An 11477-nucleotide genomic window follows, 5' to 3' on the forward strand; every position below is an offset into this window, starting at 1 on the left:
GGAGCTTCATAACCTATAAGCATATAAATCAACATTCTCCCCATTTTTGATGATGACAACGTATCTCTTAGAGGAGGTGGTAATAGAAACAGATACAAGTATTTTTTTTAGGAATAAAACTCTCCCTTAATTAATCAGAGAATATACTCTACTCCCCCTGAAAGTATACTTTGTCGAAATCAAAAGGGAAAATAAGCACATAAATTCACATTTGTAACCAATTTAGTCTATGCATTATTGATTTAAAATTCCTAGTTTAGTTCTTATGAAAAAGAAGTTTTCTTGAGGAAGTGGTTTAGTAAAAATATATGTGAGTTGATTGTATGAGTCTATGAAGTCAATTATACATGCCCTTTTTTCAACATGATCTCTAATAAAGTGGTGTCTAATGTCAATGTGTTTGGCCTGAAAGTGAAGTATTAGGTTTTTTGTGAGGTTTATGGAACTAATATTGTCGCATCTTATTGGTACAACTCTAAGTTTGGCACCGTAGTCACTGAGTTGTTGTAATTAATACCATAGGATATTCCTTATAGACAACATAGTCACTGAGATACAAAAATGATGTCTTCCATCTTCTTAACTTGAAGACCAAGAAAGTAAGTGAGTTCTCCTACAAGTACTACTACAAATAACACATTTAACGTTGGTCGCAAAATGTATTTAACCTCGACTACACAGGCGAGGTAACAAACAACAACATGAAAAACAATCACTTGTCACCTCTGTGTTTTTAAAATTGAGGTTAGAAATTAAAAGGTCGTGGGTTCGATCCCCATCATCAGCATTTTTCTTATTTCAGAATTGGATGGTGCGCCCAATGTTATTACCTCGGTTTTATGTAAACACCGAGGGGGTATGTTTTTTTTGTATTGTCGTTTGCACCTATATTACATAACCATTTACAAAACCATATTCCTGAATATAGAACCGTTTGCACCTATATTACATAACCATTTACAAAACCATATTCCTGAATATAGAACCATATTTTGCAGGTTCTTGAAACAAAAGCATTTTACATTTTGCCAATTTTTCAATCTGAAACATATTACCACAAATATTCATTAATTAAATCAAATTCAAACCCAAAATGTCACACACTTTATAATTTTACATCAAAACTAAAGCAAAAGATTATGAAACAAAAGTAATAACCAAAATCGAGAGTTTTGTAGGTTGTCTAATAGGATTTGTCATTGGTCCTTAAGCACCTATCGTTTAAACAACATTTGAAAATAATTAGGTAAATAAACAACAACTTTAAATATATAGTACAATGGTTAAAAAGGATTAAAATTATTAATGATAAATTTCAAAGAGTGTGACATGCTATGGGGAAATGGGATTTATTTACTTCTTCTTTTAGGGATAACTCTTGCCGTATACCCATCACAACCATATCTTCGCGGTATTTCTTAGTATCTTTTGTCTTGCATTTAATTTTGAGAAGTGTTCTAATTAGACTATCACATACATTTTTCTCCACATGCATTACATCAAGACAATGTCTTGCAACAAGACTAGACCAGTATGGAAGATCAAAGAATACCGACCTCTTTTCCAAATATTTTTCTCCACAAACTTTTTTTGTTTCTTTCCAAAGACAACTTTAATGTGTTTTTGTTTTCTATAAACTCCCTTCCCAATTAAGGGCTTTAGACCAATATCAAACTCCTGCTATCCATTAAAAGCCTTTCGCAATCTATGATATGAATGATTAGGTCTTAGAAATTTTCTATGCCCAAGATAAACTGTCTTTTTTTTCATTTTGTAATTGGTGGTGACATGTATCAACTTCACATATAGGACATGTTTTATGTCTCTTGACGTTGTATCCAAGACAAATTACAGTATATTAGAAAGTCATTGATTGTGAAAAACAACATGACATGCAACTTAAAGTTGTCACTTATATACGCATCATCAACATCAAGACCTTCCTCCCACAAAAGTCTTAAATCTTCAATCAATGGCGTTAAATAAACATCAATGTCGTTCCCTGGTTTTTTTGGACTCAAAATCATCATCGATATCATCATATACTTGCGCTTCATGCACAATTATGGATATAGGTTATAAATTATGAGAAGAACATGCCATAATGTATTGTTAGTAATAACATTATCAAAAGGGTTCATTCGGTCGGTGGCAAGTCCAAGCCTAAGGTTCCTCGGTTCAAGGGAAAAATCTGGATACAAGGAAACAATTTTTTTCCATTGCAAATAATCAGCTACATGGCAAATTTTTCCATCACACACTATGCATGATATCTAGTATTGTTTGCGTCACTAACATTAGCAAATGATCTCTTGAACCTTGGAATTATCGGTAGGTACCACATAACCTTGGCAGGAACACCCTTTCTAGTTACACCATCATCGTCATCAACATCATTATCCTTCTTCTTGTAGTGTGACTCTCCGCACCTCGAGCACTCCTTCAAGTTTTCAAAGTTTTTCGTATATAATATGCATTCATTATGACATACATGTATTTTTACATAGTCCAAAACTATTGGACATAATATCTTCTTGGTCTCATAAGTACGGTTCGACATCGTGTTACCTTCGGGAAGCATTTCTTTCAACAATTCAAGCAATTCAGTGAAACTTTTATCCATCCATCCACCTCTTGCCTTAAGATTAAATAATCTTAACATAGTGTCGCACCTCGAAAAATGAGAACACGACCTCCGCGAAGCGCAGTCGCATGCTCGCGGAAATGGACTGGACAAAGTCGCCATCGAATTTATTTATTTCCAAAGAGGGAAAAAAGAAAGGATAAAATATGGCCATCGCAACCAATATTAGGATTCGGGAGTCGATTACGCAAGGGGAAGGTATTATCACCCCTCACATCCGTTGTATTCAACGGGAATCGTTTAGTTAGTTTCGATTTGAAAGTTAGCTTATGTTAGTTTCTAATCTTTTAATTATTTGGGATAGAAAAAAGAGAGGATAGAAATGTTTTTGAATTTTGTTAATGAGAAAGAACCTAAAAAGTTTTTTTATTATTAGGGGGCAGAGAGGAACTAAACCTAATTTTTTTTATTAATGGGTCTGACAAGATTTTTCAATCATGCTCCTACGTATCTTTGGGTGCAATAGAGAATTCAAGGCTTACGTAGTTCTGGGTAGAAAATATTTGTTTGTTGGTCGATTTTAGCAAAAATTATTTTGTATTAATCGACGGGAATCCTTGTTTTACTTAAAACAGGTGAGGAACGGATGTTTGTATCACATGGATTTATAAATCAACATTCGGAAAAACATCACTTACCTCAACTCAATAATTATGGATGAAGCATTGCTTTGCATCATCTTAAGACAAGATGTCTTTCATTTTGAAAAGGTTTTTAAGATCGCACGGCAGCGAGACAAAAGAGTTTGATTGGTTGGAGGTATTTTATAGGTGAATACCGAATGTTTGGTGAGAATGAGACCTAAACCCTGGGATCAAACATTCGGGGTTCCACCGGAATGTTAGATTCCAATGGTCCTTTTTCATTCAAGGTTAATTGAGAAAATTATTTGATGGACAACGAACGCTTGATAAAATCAATTGTTCAAAGGGTTGCATTAGAATGCTTGATCCCAATGACCCTTATTTTGTCCAAATTAATTAAAGTTTTTTAAGAAACGAAAGAAAGTAATGAACGGTTAATCCAAAATGCGTGACTCAGAACCGATCATTCGAGGGTTCCCACCGGATGTTACATCCCAACAATCATCTTCTTTCGTGTTTGTTTAGAAAAAGTTTTCAATATTACATTTGATTTAGAAGAGTCATCCGATGTTGATCGAGGGTGATTCATATAAATTATTTATAAAATAGTTCGAAGAAATTAAAGGTTCCATCAGAATATTAGATTCCAACGATCCTTTTCTTTTACACTTGATTAGAAAAATGAGTTTAAAGCATTAGTTAAAAATGATTTGTGAAACATTTGAGATTAATTCAAAATAAAGATGGTTGATTGTGCTAAAAAAATCGCAACACGCTAATTTAGAGAATATAGTATTGAATGAAATCTACATCTAATAATAATGTATTATCTTCTCAAATCTATCACATTTTCCCCCTAACAAAAATTTAGGAGTGAAAGAATTTTCTTTATGATACTTGTTTTCTATCAAATTATCTTTAAGAAACATTATTTTCAAGCTTATAATAATAAAATGTTTAATATAGTTACTCATTTAACATTAAAAAAACAATACAGGAATATGATAACAAAATACGGTAATACATCATCAATAGCCACAGTTTGTATTCTCCAGATATAACATTGCTTAATCAAAATTAATTACTCATTCCAAAAATCTGCATGTTGAATTAAAATAGAAATCAAATATGACTTCTTAACCAAAATTATTGTCTGTCTTATTCCAATATTACAGAATAACTTAAACAATTATATTAACTTTCTAAAGAAAAAAAAATAATTCATTTTGAGGATTAACATTTTTAAGCTTCAGCAAAAACTTTCCAAACACATCAACATTTCTTATTCCATCCTTATTATAAACTTTTTTTTGAAAAAAAGCAAAGGGAAAAAAATGCCATTAAAGCTAAGGCATCAGGAATGCCTACAAACTTAATACAAAATATTCTACAAATAGAAGCGATACTACATACTAGTAACACCCAATCTAGGCCACAAAACCAAAAGCTAACATGAAAGCCAAAAACCAAAAACACCCATAGCTAAAAAGAAATTCCTAAGCCGCATATGCATTGTAAAAAAACAACCAAGACCACCATGATATAAACTAAACAACCAAAGTTCCAGATGCACTGCAAAGAATATTGCAGACAGTAGGGAGAAAAACACTTTGGTAAAGAGAAACAACTTGCCGCCTAAACAAATCTACTCCAAGCAACAACAGAACCCAAACGAGCTGCTACCACAATGGCGCCTAGAACACCAAACGAATTTACTAAGAAAATAGCAGGTACATCAATAACTAAACTAATCATCAGAACATTTCAAATCTTCAAAGAATTGTGATTGAGACCCATATCTCCACTATAAGCAGTACGGTAAGACAAATTTGGTTGAGCTTATTAGATATGTCACAGTTTTCAATTTGTTACACTAAAAACACTATAAGTTCAATTAATCTTTTGAAATGCTTATAACAATATATTAAAAACAAGAAATGAATATTGACCTTGAGACTTAGAGTAGTATATGGAAGCATCAATGTCTAATCTCATAAAATTCAAAGAAACATCATAAATCAGTTTTGCAGACAACACAACTTTAAACGGAAATTCAAAGTCAAAATGTTACCCTAACGAAAATGTGGACACTGGTGCTTCATTTTGTTTTTTCGTAATTGGAAACGAAATCTGACGATATCGCGACAATAACATAATCAGATCCAAATCTTAAATTGGACTCTCAACCTGTATAGAAATCAACATACAGCAATCCAAACAAAATAGAAAACAAACTTCGTGAATTCGAAATCAACAAAAAAAAAGAGTTGAATTGAATATGCAAGTTCAATTGTTTCTTGTGTGTCGCGATCAGTTTACGTTTGTGGGAGAGAAATGAAAGATTGAACTGAGGAGTTGCTGTTGAGTTTCACGGTGGAGGGTGGTTCGACACCGGAAATGGAAGATGGATGGGTTTGAGGCGAATGGCGGTCGGAAGGTATGTGTTTGGGTGTTGGTGGTGAATGATGAACAGAGGCGAAGGAAAATGAGTCTATTGGTGGTTGAGGAGCACAACCAAGGGTGGTGATGGCGAATCGTTGTAGGTGGCCAGGATGAAGAGAAGGTACTTGAGTTTTCTTCTGAGTCTCTATTTGTATCCTCTTTTTCAGATTTTGTGAGAGTTTTTCTTTCTTATGGTTAGAAAGAAAAATTATCGTAAAAGGAAAAGAATATCATCACTAGTATTGCTTGATAGGCTGTAAAATAGGGTTCACCCCTAAATCGATGTGTTGTCCTGCTATCCTCTTTTTCACTGCATCATAGTCTTTGCTTTTTTTCCACCCAAGCCAAACCATGTTACCGTTTTTACTTCTTTATTTTTTTTTAATCCTTAATTCTTTCTATTTTCTGATTGGTTAATAATAAAAGTTAAGGATTAAGATCCATATGCTTGATGTGAATTGATTATGAGGTGTTGATTAAACTGATCCAATGTTCCAAATTGAAACAAATACACACACATTGTTCTTGGATATTTAAAATGATTAAAATGAAGTTTAAATGAATTAAGTGAAAAATAAATTCAAATCTTTTAAAATAAAGTATATAAAAATCAATCGATTAATTAAATAACTCTATTTATTTTTCTGAACATTTTAATGAAAAAACAAAAATAAAATGATTGAATATGAATAAATATTGGGCTTAAAAATACTCAAAAAATTAAAATGAATGCACTAAAATGATCAGCATGTAATAAACATATCAGAAACATACAGGTTTTGATCAGATTTTAAAATAAAAAAATGTCCATTTAAAAGGCTCAGACATATCAAAATGTGACCGAAAAAGTAGTCGAAAAAATAAAACGAGCATATCAGGTTAAACTACGTGAATCGTAGATTAATAAAACTGACGTCTGTAAACTCGATTTTGTAATTTTTTGCCTGCTTATTTCGCGTACATTAGAGAATCAGTTTGACCGGTCTGTCTATAAATCCGAAAAATTATTCTGGTTGACATTTTGGGCATTATACAAGATGAAATGCATGATATAATGTGTAGATGATGCATATGTCAAGATGACTATATTGATTTATTGAATGAGGGGCAAAATTGGGATATGACACACAACTGACAATCTTGTAACAAATTTACATCCCGAATACAACGGATCTTCCATGTCTCTTTGCAAAGTATCTACCACATTAGTATTCTTGAAAGCATCAGCTCCGATATCACGAATGATGTCTTCTAGAGTATCATTCATAACTTCATCATCTTCAACTGTATGTGACAGAGGTCTCTTTTTTGTCGCTTCACCATGCCATACCCGTTTTGTGTAATTTTGAATAATTTCATCACAACCACAATGATTTAATATAACATCCCTATGATGTTTTTTCGTATTAAAGCAGTTTTTACAAGGACACCAAAAAATCACATTATTGTCATGAAGGTTTTTTTCTTCACGATATCAAGAAATGGTTTCACTCAATTTTCACACTCTTTACTTAATCTATTGGTTTTCAGCTAACTACGATCCATAATCACATAGAGCTTCTGGAAAAAAATTACACGACCAACAAAAACAAAGCTTCTCAACAACAATAACAACAACGATAATGGAGAATAACAAGAACAACAGTAATGGACCAAAGCAACAATAAGAACAATAGCAACAATAATAATATACCGGATAATAATGGTGAGATAGTTTTTTCGTTCGCTAGGGCTCCTGGGAGAATAAGTGTTCTTTCGTTGGCAGGAGAAGACGTGTTTTTTCGCTAGGGCTCGAGAAGTGAATGAGGTAGACACTGAGGGAATAAAAAAATATAAAGAGAATAACAAGAACAACAGTAGTGGAGAATAACAAGAACAACAGTAATGGACCAAAGCAACAACAAGAACAACAACAACAATAATAACATACCGGAGAATAATGGTGAGAGAGTTTTTTGGTTCGTTAGGTCTTGGAGAATAAGTGTTCTTTCGTTGACTGGAGAAGAAGTGTTCTTTCGTTAGGGCTTTAGAAGTGAATGGGGTAGACGCTGAGTGAATAAAAATTAAAAAGTATTTATCGCAGTTATACTAAAAAATCGAGGTAACATATGCGACGTAAAATCTATAAAAAAATAAATGCGCCTTTTTGGTTCCAAAAAGAATGAAAAATTAGAGATTATTTATCTCAATTTTAATGAAAACTAAGGTATCATATCCGACGTAAAATCTATAAAAACTAAAGGCCCCTTTTTGGTTTCATATAAAACATAAATTTGCAGGAGTTGAGAATCGAATCTCAAACCGTGAGCATATATTTATGTTGGTTTTTCATAAAACCGAGGTAACAAATTGAACTTTTTTTAAATAAAACAAGGAGCTCTCGTTACATACACCCTCGGTTTTATATTGTTTGTGGTGAAAGCTTTGTCATAAAAGCGTTATTAGTTATAGTGAAGACTCGTCTCAAACTCAAACTTCATTTTTTGGACAAAATGTTCCACCATTTGGTCTGACATCCCACCAAAGACTATGTCATCAACATAAATTTATTCTATCATTAGGTTTCCTCCATCACTTTTCACAAAGAGAGTTTTATCTATTCCACCTCTTTTATATCCATTGTTGACCAGGAACTCAATTAATCTTTTATACCAAGCTTTTAGGGCTTGCTTTAAAACATAAAGAGCTTTCTTTAACTTGTACACATGATCTAGAAAACTAGGATCAACAAATCCCTTTAGTTTCTCAACCTAAACTTCCTCATTTAGATAGCTATTCAGGAAGGCACTTTTAACATCTATTTCAACAAAACCTCAATTTAAACATGCAGGAAATTCTAAGCAGTTATATAATGGACTAAAAGTCTAGCAACTGGAGCAAAGGTTTCATCAAAATCAACTCCTTTTATTTGAGTGTACCCTTGGGCAACTAACATTACCTTGTTCCTAGTAACATTACCATGTTCATCAATTTGGTACCAATGACATTCACATCTTCAGGTCTTGAAACTAATTCACATATGTTATTTCTTTTGAATTGACAGAGATCCTCTTGTATGGAATTTATCCAAAATTCATCAGCCATTGCTTCCTTGGTGTTCTCGGGTTCAATCTTGAATATGAAACATGTGTCGACAATCATCTCTCTTGATCTTGTGATAACTCCTTCATTTAGACTTACTATGACATTTTCAATGGGATGATCCTTCTGAATTCTGATAGATGTTCCCTTGCTGATGGGAATATCTTCATAATTTATGGTTACAAACTCAATGCCAGACCCCTTGTCTAAGACATTTGTTGGGACATTTGTATGTTAAGGAGATACATCATAATCTTCTTCCTCTTCTTGATTATCTTCAAGATTATCATTAATGACAACATTTATTGATTCTATCATTGTCTTTGTACGATTTTTATATACCTTGAATGTTATGTTATTGATGGAATATCCAAGGAAAATTCACTTATCACTCTTGGGATTCATCTTCCTTTTTGGTTCACGATCTATCAAGATGCAGCACTTGCTGCCAAATACATGAAAGTACTTGACAATTGGTTCTCTCCCTTTCCACAGTTCATACTGAGTAGCTTTGGTTCCAGATCTTATCGTCACAAAATTGTGAATGTGACAAGCTGTGTTTATTGCTCTAGCCCATAAATAGTAAGGTAAGTTTTTGACATGCAACATAACCTTAGTTGACTCTTGCAAGGTCATGTTTTTCCTCTCAACTACTCCATTATGCTAAGGTGTGATTTGTGTTAAGAATTCATGAGAAATCCCTTCAGATGAACAAAAATCAGAGAACTTAGAGTTTTCAAACTATTTTCCCTGGTCACTTCTTATCCTCACGATACCACTCCCTTTTTTCTCTTTGGATTCGTTGGCATAGTTCTTTGAAAACATCAAAAGTGTCTGATTTTTCTCTAATGAATTTGACCCAAGTATGCCTTGAGAAATCATCCACACACACACAAAGACATATTTTTTCCTACCCAGACTTTCAACTTGCATATGCCCCATGAGGTCCACATGAAGTAACTCTAAAACTTTTATGGTGGCAAGATGATGGAGCTTCTTGTGGAACATCTTAGTTTGCTTTCCTATTTGGAATTCACCATATATTTTCCCTTCTTCAATCTTGAGGTTTAAAAATCCCTTGATAGCGTCTTTAGATATAACCTTTCTCATAAACTTGAGGTTGAGATGACCAAGTTTCCAGTGCCATGGTTTAGTCTCATCAACCTTGGATGTTAGACACGTTAAGGCTTGACATGTGTTTTAAGATATCTACAAGTAAAAATTGTCTTTGGATTTAGATCCTTTCATTAATACCTTTTGATCTTTTCTAGAAACAATAAATTCAAACCTTTTGAAGTTAACATTCAGACCTTGATCACATAGTTGACTTCTATTGATCAAGTTTGCAATTAATCCTTCTACCAGCGGCACATCATCAAGACAAGGGAAACTTGGACTAACCAGTTTGCATATGCCTTTGATTCTTCCTCAAGCTCCATCATCAAAGGTAACATAACTATTAGAGTAGGGTTTTAACTCATCAATATATCTCTTTTCACCAATCACGTGCCTTCAACATCCACTATTGAAATACCAATCTTTTCTTGAGGAAACTCTAAGAGAGGTATGAGCTATGAGATAAGTGACAATTTCCTTAGGTTTCTGCACTTTATTTACTTGAGTTTTCTTCCCTTTCTTTTCGATAAACCTTAACTAACTATATGACTGAGGATAACCATACAACCTATAGCAAAAATGTCTTATATGACCATATCTACCATAATGATGACACTTCCAAGATGAGTTCTTGTTGCCTCTATTATGACGGTACACATGTTGGGCATAATGTTGGGACATGTGGTCCTTTATCAGGAACTCGATTTTCTTCTTAGGATAAACAAAGTTCTTACTATTTATTTTGACCTTTTTTGTTCATGGAATTGTATTTAAACCATATAGCCTTCATATTCCTGGAATTCTCCCTAACTTACAAGATCTAATCTAACATATCAGAACCATTGTTCAACGTACATATAAATTTTGTCATATTGTCAAGTTTGGGATTTAACAATATGACTTCCTCTTCCAGACCTGCAATGGTTGAGCCAAGCTTCTCTTTTTTCATAACTGGAGCACTTATGGTCTTATTTTGTTTCTATTTTATCGAGCAATATTCCTTCCACTTAGTGAGAAAAAGTTTATATGTATCAGCTAGTTCTTCAGCTGATATATCTTCATCACTAGACTCACTACAAGAGTCATATTTTCCAGTGAAAGTCATCACCTTGTTAGTTGTCTCTTCTTCACTCTTATCATCATATTCTTACCAAGTGATTGAAAATCCCTTTTATGTTTATTTAGAAAAGTAGGATATTCAGTTTTAATGTGATAAAACCTTTCACATTCATAGCATTGCATTCTTTTGCCTCTGTTCAGGGGACTAATGTCTGACACCTTGTCTGTGAAATTTCTCCTCCATTTTCTATCTAGTTTCTTCAAGGAGTTGTTAAAATTTCTACTAAGAAGAGTTATAGCCTCTCATTTACTTTCTTCACATTGATCTTCATCCTCTTTTGTGTTGGACACAAAACTATACTTTTGTTATTCTTTTAGACCTATCATTTAAAGCCATCTAAAAGGTTTGTAAAAAATCAATGAGTTCATAGACTTTGATGCTTATTAGGTCTTGGGATTCTTCAATAGTTGCGACATTCATATCATACTTCTTAGGTAGAGACCTTAGGATCTTTCTAGCCATATTTTCTTCAGACATATTTTCTCTTAAT

Source organism: Lathyrus oleraceus, chromosome 6 (genome assembly GCF_024323335.1).
Source record: "Lathyrus oleraceus cultivar Zhongwan6 chromosome 6, CAAS_Psat_ZW6_1.0, whole genome shotgun sequence".
Classification (NCBI taxonomy): Eukaryota; Viridiplantae; Streptophyta; class Magnoliopsida; order Fabales; family Fabaceae; genus Lathyrus; species Lathyrus oleraceus.